The sequence below is a fragment of the Aplidium turbinatum genome, chromosome 2, assembly GCF_918807975.1.
Source record: "Aplidium turbinatum chromosome 2, kaAplTurb1.1, whole genome shotgun sequence".
Lineage (NCBI taxonomy): Eukaryota > Metazoa > Chordata > Ascidiacea > Aplousobranchia > Polyclinidae > Aplidium > Aplidium turbinatum.
The window spans coordinates 6383013-6391379 of NC_137473.1; positions in this window are offsets into that span (position 1 = coordinate 6383013).

Genomic DNA, 8367 nt, shown 5'->3' on the forward strand with positions numbered 1-8367 from the left:
GCCGGTTGAGAGACGGATTATTACGTTTGATTCTTAAGGCTTCCATGATCTTAGTCTGAAATTCAGATCTGCCTCGAGAGATGATTTTAAATTGGTCGATCGAGACATGTGCACGTTTCACAAGAGGCGATGTGCTCTTTAATTGCACTTTTGGTTGTTAAGTTTGGGTTTAAGTGCTCCCCGGTCCTTGTCAACAAATGTCTGGTTGACATGCCAATGTATGTCTGGTTTGCGTCACGAAAACAACTAAATTTATAGACAACATTCGAAGAAAGAGCAAAGGAGTTAGGCGACTTCAGTTGAAAATATTGATGCACTTTAAATGTTTTATACACAGGATGAATGTCACATGAAAATTTCTTTTTTATAAGTTTAGCTAAGTTTCTTGCAAAGCTTGTTGAATCTTTTCCTAAAAAGGGTATACTAATGAAATAACTAAAATCTGCTTCTTCAGGCGTGTCTTTTGGTTCATCAGCCATGAAGGTGTTTAAGACTTTATAGAAAAAGTGGGAAGGATATCCATGATCCATTTCTGGAAAAGTTGTAAATTTTTTACAATTTGCAGCTCAGTTTCATTATAGCGCTCTTGAAAAACATTAAACAAGTAAAAATGGTTTTAGAGTGAGAACTATTTAAGCGAACTGGCAAGGGTAAAAAATAAGGAAGCTGCCGACAAACATGCCTCCCTGAAGCGCCAGTGAAATATGATGTTGAGATAGGGTCATTGAGGTGATTGATTTGGCAAAATTGAGGGAGAGTCTAACGCATAAGGACTTGTCTCTTGTCTCTACTTGTTGGAAACGCTTCTGAATTGCTTTCGACTTTAATAAAAGTTTTGTTGAGATCAGTTCCTGAGAAGCATGGGATGCCTAGAAGATCATGTGGATGATGTCCTGGATGGAAAGAAGAATCATTTGCAGGCTGTGCACTAGGCCAATAAGAGCTCTTCAACCAGTTCCAGTAACCGGAAACGGAGCTGAATCATTATCTTCCGACTCCTGACGACTTAATATGTGCAGCTTTGTAGATGGCTCTTCATCAGACGAGTATCGGGCTTTTCGTTTCTCACCAACAAATGTTTTCAGAAACTGATTTCTGGACAGCAGCGTATCAATTTGGTTCTATTTAACTTGCTCGAGTCGTACACTTGAGGTGTCATTCTTGAAGCAGTTGTTGTGTAGGTCACTGAAACAACGGCACCTGCAGCTAAAGAAGACATTGCTTCAGCGTAGAATGAAGGTCTGGCAACCAAAACTGTGAACTTAGTAACTGGGTAATCAAAGGTCATGCTTTCAATAAAAGGTGAAAGACACACGGAGTTACTTGAAGCATTTGCTTCACGCATGCTAAAAAGTGACTGTTCGTTTTGGATCCTTGCTGGTGCATTTGCTGGTAAGGTTTTGCATTGGTCCTCTATGAATGATGCATGGCTCTTTGCATTTGTCATTTTTTCCAATGGAGTTATTCTTTGTTTAGAAATCTGCTGGATTTGTTGAAATAAAGAAATTTGTTTTGTTTTAAACCGAGAAGCATGAAAATCGCTAAAAGAATCCAAAAGATTATCTTGAGTCTCTTCATTATAGTCGTGTGCGCATGCTTCAAAAGACATGGGATGCCTTTTTTCAAAGATGGATTCAAAGCTCTCAGCTTTAGGATAAGTTTTACTTGTAGAATCAGACTCATCTAAATCGTTTATGATCTCATCAAAACTATCGCTGTCGGGTAGAGTGTTGACTCATCTAAGTCACATTGGAACTGGTCGCAAATCAGGATCTTTCAGAATCATTTCACCAACAAGAGCACTGAAAAAGCAAAATATAAGTTAGAGAAAATTGTGACAGCTGAATTATGTTTGCTCGATGTTATGCGAACACCTGATGAACATTTTCACATTAAAAAGTCAACTTTTGCTGTCTGGAATACACATCAATGAGGTTTGGCTAAACACTGCCCAAACAGGAAAAATGCAAAGTATAGATTGCTACTTAAAAATAAATCTTGACTTCAATAAAAAAAACTTGCAGAGCTGTTTACACGAAATGGTAAAGTCTTATTTTCTTTTCTTTTACTGCCTTATAGAATAATACAAAATTACGTCGCATGTCTGAAACAACAAAAGATCTACAACGTAAGCTGAAAACAGTCAGACTGTTAGGAAGAGCTAAAATGTGACAAATCAGGCCGTGTTTCTATGTGGCCATGTCTCACCGTATCTCGTATTTATTTCGTGTACGTTTCAATCGACAACGGTATGCGACGTGGCAGGGTGGTACAAAGGTTTTCGTGTCGATGTTGCAAGGATAAGTTGATGCACGTCCAGCTTAGGATTATTCGCCAGAGCTTCGTCAATAGGGGTGATAATATCATCGCCCTCAACATATGCGCCAAGTAGAACCTTCTTGGTATCCGATGTGGTGAAACTGACCCGGTCAATAACCGACCAGAAGATTATCCCTAAACCACAAAACAACTTTAATTTACAATTTCTTGATTCATTTTCTGGTTTACTCATAACTTCTCAAATACTGAATAATATTTTATGGTCAAGAGAGTGGTATTGAAATGATATCTATCCGTCTCGGTGTAGGTAATATTATATAGTGCAAACTTAAAAATTGCATCTACCCTGAAAAGATCAAAATCAGCCATTGTAAACTCTGGTGACGCTTTGTTGTTCTTTGAGTGAACGAGAATGTTTTCTAGTTTCAAATCTCTGCACATGTTTTTTTTAAGAAAAATTAGTTGAAACTTCGTTTAGAAAACCAAAACAGCATATTGCAAATACTTTGCGTGCCGCATTTCTGGCTCATCTCATCTGGAAAAAGATGTAGTGAGGCGGTAGAAAAATATATCTTTGCGACCTAATGCAAGCATGTCATAACTTCCTTCCCTAAGACACTAACACAATCGTGAGCCCCGAGTAGGAATCAAACTGACGACTTTTAACAAACTCTCAAACGCTTTCTCTTTTCCACCACAAAAAAGACATGATCCAAGCTATTCCGTTGCAGTGCTTGTCAATCATTGTATTAAAGTTATGCAATGTACAACACAATCTGCATATTAGTCCTTTTACATTGAATCAACATCTACAGACGTTTAAACAAAAGAATAATTTAAATCTAATCTAAAACGTTGAACTTTGAAAGCGAAATGAACTCACGTACTTTATAGTTGTACAGGTCAAAATGTTGCAGGTGAATTACCTGTGCACTACGTCATTTTGATGCAGAAATTCCAATCCCTTGACCAATTGCATCAGAACTGAAGCATTGAGGGCCGCGTTGGGTGCTCGCTCGAAGATACTTATTCATATCTTGATGAATGCAGTATTCCATTTTAAACCACAATTGTATCTTTCCTTCCATCATATTCCATGCCACTTCACATGTGGATAGAACGTTCTCGTAATTTTTGATTGTAGCAATCATCACTATAAAATATAGGATCGTATGAAATCTCATGTTATCTTATAACATCTACTTTGGAGAAGAAACAAACGTAAAATGTAGGCTATAGGAAAATTGAAACAGCAGAAATTTATTTAAGGAATTTTTTAAGTTTGTTGTTCGAACGTTTGAGCAAAAGATCCATCTTTTTATCATCCCACAATTCGGATCTCTCCTTAAACTTGGATGGGACGACTGGAGAGCATCCAGTGTTTGGTCTTATCAGTTACGTTACAGTTACGTTACGCGATGAGAGCCAGCACATCTGAGGTTTCACTTTTTATACTAATTTCTATGACGTCTTTTTCTACTTGAAGGTACATGGCTTTGAAATCAACAACATTAGGATGTCCTGTCACGCGATGCATAACTGTCGATTCACGAAGTGCCACTGTTATCTTTTCTGCTAAATTGCGTTGTACCTGGGACAGGGAAAAGTGATAAAAAGTAGAATAACTTGAAAAAACCAAGGATTGTATTGATTGACCCAAAGCCACACACATTCAATACTATGAAGTTAAAAATTCAAACTTTTCCATAATATCTATTTCTCTTTTGTAGTTGAGTATTTTAACTACTTATAGTTAGATTATACAGTTCCTAAGAAACTTTAGGCTATCCCACACATAAAATATGTAAAGCTTTGTTCATTTCCCGCTTTATTATTCGATCCGAACGCCCACTCTTACTCAGAGATGTGGACCCATAGGAGAAAGAGAGATGAAAAGTGAGTAAGAGAGAAGGATAGATGTTTGTTTATTTGCCGTTCTAATACGAGTCTAGAAAAAGAAACACAATTACATAAAAATCAAAATATATCAATAGGACCCAGGTCGATCTATTTTTGTGGGCACTGCAGTAACAATGGCTTTCACATACCTTGAAAAATCAAAGACAGAAGAGACAGCTTCAGGGATGAGCAAATGTTTGGGTGTGGCCCTGTAGCTCTGCCCGTAAATCACGCTGGTAATCGCTGGCCAGAAAATGGTCGCTGCACACACGGCAGTGCTTGTTGACTGGTGGATTTTTGAGTTTCATCGCAGAGATCTATTTCTTAAGCTTGTCTTGATTATTCAGAGGTAAACGATGAAAGTGTACCTCTTTTCACGATTCTTCCGTTACTACAACCGAGGGCCATACAAAAACCATCTCAACGCGTAAAACTCAAGTATAAAATTGTTCTCTGTATATGTAGCCCACTTGTTTACAGTTCATTTGTATACAAAATAGTGGTTCTGAATTCTGCCTGAGCAACCAACTACGTCATAAAAGATTTTGGCCAATCAGAATCCTTTAAATCAATATCCTCTTTTTTAAGATTTTTGAGGTAATGACAAATCCCGAAAAAAATTTATTGTTACAAATCGCTTTTTCTCAAAGATTTATGAATGCAAAAGCTATATATTTTCGTTGCAGTGCACCTTTAAGCTACGCGTTGGCATAGCCTGTGCAGTGTGCATTGTGCAATGTGCATAAAGATGACTAAAACATACATATAATTACATTCATAAGATCATAAAAAATGTGCACTAACCATTTTCAAAGCATTATGTTTTAAGCAACCATTTTCTTGGAGACCAAGTTTGTAAACTTTTCCATAACTTCCACCTCCAATCAAATCAAAGCCAGTCAAGCTTTTCTTGTTTTCAGACATTTAAAACCAGTTTTAAATATTGCTATTTAGTTTCAGGAAAATACAAAGTATATATGAAATACAAGCAATGAAATTTGGAAGAAACCCTACTGGGCTTACTTTTTTCGCCAGAAAACTAAACGAAGTGTCTCAAGTATAATTTTGATAGAAAATTGTGCTTTAAAATTCATTAAATTGGATTACATTAAGACCAAGCCAGTTAAGTTCGACCAAATCGAATCAACCTTTTAAAAATAACAAATTTTACGTGGCCAACCGGTACGCACGGTACAATAGTTTTCTTTTTTACTGGATCAAATTTGTTTACATTATTTTTTATTGGTAATAAATTTTCTTGCTGGTATTGTGCAGCAAACTGTCGCTACATATCTATAGAAGCATAACTTGAAAATTACCTAATAAAATGATGAAAAGTTAAAAAGACATAAAATTAGAACATTGAGAAACTTTTGACAACAAAAAGCATAATATGCCTCCACACAATAGCCTGAGCCAGCAACTATATCAAAAAAACTTTAATTTATTGAAATTTAACACAGGTTTAAATATGTTTACTAACCAGCCTATTTTTATACAAATTTAACAACCAAAAACTTTTTGTTTTTCTTGTTATACCTAAACATCTAACTCAGCGTCTTTTAATCGGTGCGCTGGCCAAGTTAATGAGTGGCTGCAGTAGCGGCTCGTACATAGAGACTGCAGGGAATGCAGTTTCTCCAATAGTTTTCTGGAAAAAAGCAGCTAAAGTATTAATCCAGCTATAGTTTTACAACATCACGTAATACATTGGCCTTGCCAAAATTTTTTTCTACATTAGAATTTGCCTATAGTGACACCTGAAGGGACCGCGGAAAAAGTGTCACCATAACCAAAGTGTCACTATAGCCGAATTCTACTCAACTGTTGCGTATGCAAACGGGACTTTGCAACAGGTGTCACTATAGACGAAGTGTCACTATAGCCAAAGTCACTATAGGCGAATTCTACTGTATTTCTAAATTTTCACTACATTTGGATCTGTTGTCTGTTTGTTATTCAACTAACAAACTTTCTTTGCCACAAGAGCAAAATCGAACAAGAACACGCTCCAAACCATTGTTTTAATGGTTTACGATCTATCTGGTTTTGGCGCTTCTATAGTGTTGTAACCGTTATTTGGTTTTATTAAACTTAAAACTCGAATCTGCAAAATGAATAATCATTCTATAACACAACTCAAGTTAACGGCAGACCAGCCAAATCAACACCCTTCACTCCAACTTGCACAAACTAAAACTGCGAACAGAAATACAATTTCACCAACAGTGAACAGTGAATCAACACGTCGGCTTCAGGCACTAACTTTAGGCATCAGAGCACTTGTTCAATTACAGCTCATATAGTAATCGTTGCATTAAATTGGTTACCTTGAGAACGTTACGGTACCCAATAACCGGTAACTATTACAAAGGCGTATCGGACAATTTTTTGTCGTTGCATTCGCATATTCTCGATCAACAGACCTCCTTGCTGTCCATTTAAAAGCAGCATTATACTGTGTGCAGTGTGCACGTACACTGTTAGTCATGTCTAATGTCTAGTACGGAATAATCATCAATTAAACTATGTAGAATCAGATCTACTTTTTATTTGCAATTTCTCTTTAAAAAAAATTATTCTGCTTTATTGTTACTCCTTCTATTTCATGTTTCTCTTAACCAGCGATATTGAAACCCACTGATCTACTCTGTGAGATAGAGGAGACTTTGCATGACTTCGATATTCAAGAAATATAAAAATTACACACTAGCACCTGATAATAACAAAAATATTTGTCTTAAAATAGAAAGGGATTTGACTCCTTATCTTTCATAAAAGCAAGACGATGGTTTGATTGTTCTTTCAACCACAATGATCGCGCACCCACATCAGGATTGAAGGCGGCAAAATTTTTTCTGACATTTAAACTATCACATCTTTCATTAGGCTATGTTGTTCAATATTTGTACTTTTCTTTGTTTTTGTTTTATTTTTGTTTGTTTTGAAACTTGTGGCCGTGTAAGATGCGGACTTGCACCTTAAAATCCAAAGACATATTTCAATCTCTTCAAGGTTGTAACAATGATAACAAAATGTTTGTTTTTGACTCAATGCTTTTTTGTTGTTTACTCAATGCTTGTTTTAACTCTTGTGGCCTATATAGTTTTGACATTTCCAGACTTGTAGCAATCAATTGGTTCACGTAAAAATATTACGATATCTAATAACCGGTAACCATTACAAAGGCGTATCTAGCACTTTTTTTGTGGTTGCATTAGCATCTTCTCGATAAACAGATCTCCTTGCAGACTTACAGATACTGACTGTGTGCACTGTGCAAACACACTGTTAGTCTTGTCTAATGCCTAGCACGGACTAACCATCAACTAAATTATTAAGAATCAGTACTAATTTGTGACATGTTACTGCTTTATGTTGCATTGTCATTTACGTTGTTGCTGATTGCTTTGTTGCTATGTTGCCTTAAGTTCCTTTGTCGCGTCTACTGGTGTTTATTTTCAGTCTCATTTCAGTTTGCAGTTTGTGTCTCAGAGTAACCAAGTTGCATTTTTAGCGGAATAAACTTCTCTAATAGAGGAATTGTGGATGGTTTTACTATATTTTATTCCGCTAATAAAGTATGGATAGAAAAGACTTGCGTCCTAGACTCTTAGCTGCAGACCCGCAAAGTAAAGACGCTAAACGACAATGGGTGCATTGGTACAATTTGTAATTAAGTTTTACTACAATTTGTAATTGCAACATCCCGCTACAAAGCTCTTCTACTTTCTCTTGACAAGCGATGTTGAAACCTACTGATCTACTCTGCGAGAAAACTTTGCAAGGAGCAAACTTTGCAAAGAGTAAACTTTGCGTGGTTGCGATATTCATGTAAAACCATACAAAAGTTACATACTAGCATTCGATAGTAGCAAAATTATTTATCAAAAAAATGCTTGTAGCTAATAGATAGATAGGCTTAATTGTTAAAATTTTGAAATTTTACTGACGAAAAATTGTTTAGTGTTCATGTCAAGTTAAATGCTTGTGCTTCTGTTGTGACCCCCTATCAAATGAGCCACGCTACGCCACTGATATGATTTATGAAACTTGTAAAAAATTTGTTGGTGACCCCAGCTATTTGATTTCAACACACGGAATCCCAGAAGATATTTAGAGTTTTAATACAAGCGTGATTTATAAGTCATTCAATCAAATATGTAAGTAAACTCCTTACACATTGAT